We start from the raw sequence: 4,051 nt of genomic DNA, 5'->3' as shown, positions 1-4,051 counted from the left end.
TTTGAAACAGATTTTTAGGGAAATGGGGAAAATTCTGCACGAAAAGGTAACAACCACAGGCTGCTGTGAGCTAAGTAATTTCAGCTGATCAAGAGCACATGGAGGGTGACTGAAGACTGACAGCTTCCTACCTACAACAGTCTTTTACAAGGAAAACGGTGGTGATGTTTCCATGGTATCTCTAAGACCTCCTCAGTGCTAGTGCAGAGAGAAGGGCAAGCAGGAAGGTCAGATGAAAGAGTCCCTTGGAGTAGAAGCCCATCTAACAGGGGATGGGAGTGTCAGCTTCTTGTCCATCTGGGCTTGGCAGGGCCTCTTGCCAACTGATAAGTTTTTTTTTTTTTTTTTCTTTTTGACGGAGTTTTGCTCTTGTTGCCTAGGCTGGCATGCAATGGCGCTATCTCAGCTCACTGCAACCTCCACCTCCCTGTTCAAGTGATTCTCCTGCCTCAGCCTCCCAAGTAGCTGGGATTACAGGCATGTGCCACCATGCCTGGCTAATTTTTGTATGGCTAATTTTTATATTTTTAGTAGAGATGGGGTTTCACCATGTTAGTCAGGCTGGTCTCGAACTCCTGACCAGGTGATCCACCTGTCTTGGCCTCTCAAAGTGCTGGGATTACAGGTGTGAGGCACTGCACCGGCCCACTAACTCTTTATCTCCCCCTTGATCATGACCATGGAACCACATCTCTAGGAAGGAACCAAAAGAGAAAAGCCACAGAACTGATAAAAATCCACTTTAGTATTAGAGGAGATGTTTCCATAAACATTTATTTACTAAAAGAAAGTATTGAAATTTTTAGAGTACTTCAAGTTAAAAATCCTAGTTAAAAAAAATTAGGGAATTTAAAAGAACTAAGAGTAAAAATTAGAATTCAAAAATTAGAAGATGAGATTAGGAAAGATGGATTGAGATCCTAAAAAATGAGCGAGGCAGTGCATAGCAGATTCAATACTACAGAAAATATAATAATTGAAGTTAAGTACTAAAAGTATTAAGAGTTAAAACATTTTTTCAAAATATTTTTTGAAATGGAAGGTATATGTAATGTAAACATATTAATAGTGGTCTAAAATTCTGTATTATACCAATAAGTATTGAAATTTAGAAACTGGAAAACATTCTCAATTTCTAATGTTACACAGAAAGGATATAATACAAAAGATTAAATTATTCTCCATATAAGGGGAAGGAGTTTTCGCCCTTGCCACTTACCCTGAATAACGAGCACTAAATCAGAGAAATACAGTCTCAACTTTTAAAAAAATTAATGATATGCAGTAAAATACACAAAGTTTATTTAATTTCCTTTTGTTGAGAAGTAAGAAAGAACAAAAATATATTATGGGTAAAATAAAAGCAAATCAGGTATAAATTTCCTTTTAAGCACTGCTTTCACTGCAGCCATAAATTTTGGCATGTTGTGTTTTTGTTTTAATTAATCTCAAAATATTTTCGAATTTCCCTTGAGATTTTTTTTGACCCATTGTGATTTGAGAATATGTTATTGCAGCTTTTTTTCCGCAACGGGTTTGCTGCCAGAACACAGGTGTCATGAAAACTACCCCTAAAAGCCAAAATGGGAAAGGAAAAGACTCATATCAACATTGTCATCATTGGACACGTAGATTCAGGCAAGTCCACCACTACTGACCATTTGATCTACAAATGCGGTGGCATCAATAACAGAACCATTGAAAAATTTGAGAAGGAGGCTGCTGAGATGGGAAAGGACTCCTTCAAGTATGCCTGGGTCTTGGATAAACTGAAAGCTGAGCGTGAACATGGTATCACCATTGATATCTCCTTGTGGAAATTTGAGACCAGCAAGTACTATGTGACTATCATTGGTGCCCCAGGACACAGAGACTTCATCAAAAACATGATTACAGGGACATCTCAGGCTGACTGTGCTGTCCTGATTGTTGCTACTGGTGTTGGTGAATTTGAAGCTGGTATCTCCAAGAATGGGCAGATCCGAGAGCATGCCCTTCTGGCTTACACACTGGGTGTGAAACAACTAATTGTTGGTGTTAACAAAACGGATTCTACTGAGCCACCCCACAGCCTGAAGAGATATGAGGAAATTGTTAAGGAAGTCAGCACTTACATTAAGAAAATTGGCTACAACCCCGACACAGTAGCATTTGTGCCAATTTCTGGTTGGAACGGTGACAACATGCTGGACCCAATGCTAACACGCCTTAGTTCAAGGGATGGAAGGTCACCCATAAGGATGGCAATGCCAGTGGAACCACGCTGCTTAAGGCTCTGGACTGCATCCTACCACCAACTCCTCCAACTGACAAGCCCTTTTGCCTGCCTCTCCAGGATGTCTACAAAATTGGTGGTATTGGTACTCTTCCTGTTGGCCGAGTGGAGACTGGTGCTCTCAAACCCGGTATGGTGGTCACCTTTGCTCCAGTCAACATTACAACTGAAGCAACATCTGTCGAAATGCACCATGAAGCTTTGAGTGAAGCTCTTCCTGGGGTCAGTGTGGGCTTCAATGTCAAGAATGTGTCTGTCAAGAATGTTCATCGTGGCAATGTGGCTGGTGACAGCAAAAAACCCCACCAATGGAAGCAGCTGACTTCACTGCTCAGGTGATTATCCTGAACCATCCAGGCCAAATAAGTGCTGGCTATGCCCCTGTATTGGATTGCCACACAGCTCACATTGCATGCAAGTTTGCTGAGCTGAAGGAAAAGATTGATTGCCATTCTGGTAAAAAGCTGGAAGATGGCCCTAAATTCTTGAAGTCTGGTGATGCTGCCATTGTTGATAAGGTTCCTGGCAAGCCCACGTGTGTTGAGAACTTCTCAGACTATCCACCTTTGGGTCACTTTGCTGTTCGTGATATGAGACAGACAGTTGCGGTGGGTGTCATCAAAGCAGTGGAGAAGAAGGCTGCTGGAGCTGGCAAGGTCACTAAGTCTGCCCAGAAAGCTCAGAAGCCTAAATGAATATTATCCCTAAAACCTTCCACCCCACTCTTAATCAGTGGTGGAAGAAAGATCTCAGAACTGTTTGTTTCAATTGGCCATTTAAGTTTAGTAGTAAAAGACTGGTTAATGATAACAATGCATCGTAAAATCTTCAGAAGGAAAGGAGAATGTTTTGTGGACCACTTTGGTTTTCTTTTTTGCGTGTGGCAGTTGTAAGTTATTAGTTTTTAAAATCAGTACTTTTTAATGGAAACAACTTGACCAAAAATTTGTCACAGAATTTTGAGACCCATTAAAAAAATTTAATGAGGAAAAAAATATACATATGCTATTGCATTTCCACTCATATGTAAATTTCTCAAATTTCCTTCCATTATTTATTTTTTAACTTAATTCCATTGTGGTTGGAAAACATGCTTCCTGTGATTCAAGTCCATTTAAATTTACTTAGACATGTTTCGTGGCTGAGCATATGATCTATCCTGGAGAATATTTCATGAGCATGTAAGAAGAATGTGTATTCTCTTGTTCTGTGGTATATTCTGCATATGCCTATTAGGTTGATAGTGTTGTTTCGAGTCTCCTGGATCATCTGACTAGTATTCTATCCATTATTGAAAGTGGGGTGCTGAAAATGCACTATTATTGTTGAATTGTTTATTTTTCCCTTCATTCCTGTCAGTTTTGCTTCATGCACCTGAGTATTCAGTTTTCAGGGGTATGTATGTTTATAATGATTGTATCTTCTGATGGATTGACACGTTTAGCACATAAATGACCTTCTTTGTCTCTAGTGAGAACGTTTGTCTTGAAATTTATTAGTAAAGTCACTCTAGCTTTCTTTTGGCTGTTGCTTCTACGGCTCATCTTTTTCCATCCTTTTATTTTTAACCTACTCGTGTCTTTAAAGTATTTTTCTTTTAGATAGCATATATTAAGAGCCTTTTAAAAATCTATACTGCTGGCCGGGCATGGTGGCTCATGCCCGTAATCCCAGCACTTTGGGAGGCCAAGGTGGGTGGATCACGAGGTCAGGAGAGCAAGACCATCCTGGCTAACACAGTGAAACCCCATCTGTACTAAAAATACAAAAAATTAG

The 4,051-nt window shown here is 39.9% G+C and overlaps 1 pseudogene across 1 annotated transcript; it reads left to right on the top strand.

The window, feature by feature from the left end:
- The first annotated feature begins 1,527 nt into the window (after positions 1 to 1,527).
- On the top strand, positions 1,528 to 3,270 carry LOC100427655 (elongation factor 1-alpha 1 pseudogene; annotated as a pseudogene). The gene has a single exon (XR_092028.4). The product of XR_092028.4 is annotated as an elongation factor 1-alpha 1 pseudogene (transcript).
- The last annotated feature ends 781 nt before the right edge of the window (positions 3,271 to 4,051 follow it).

The sequence above is a fragment of the Macaca mulatta genome, chromosome 3 (genome assembly GCF_049350105.2).
Source record: "Macaca mulatta isolate MMU2019108-1 chromosome 3, T2T-MMU8v2.0, whole genome shotgun sequence".
NCBI classification, from domain to species: domain Eukaryota; kingdom Metazoa; phylum Chordata; class Mammalia; order Primates; family Cercopithecidae; genus Macaca; species Macaca mulatta.
This window is presented reverse-complemented; position numbering and strand designations above follow the sequence as displayed.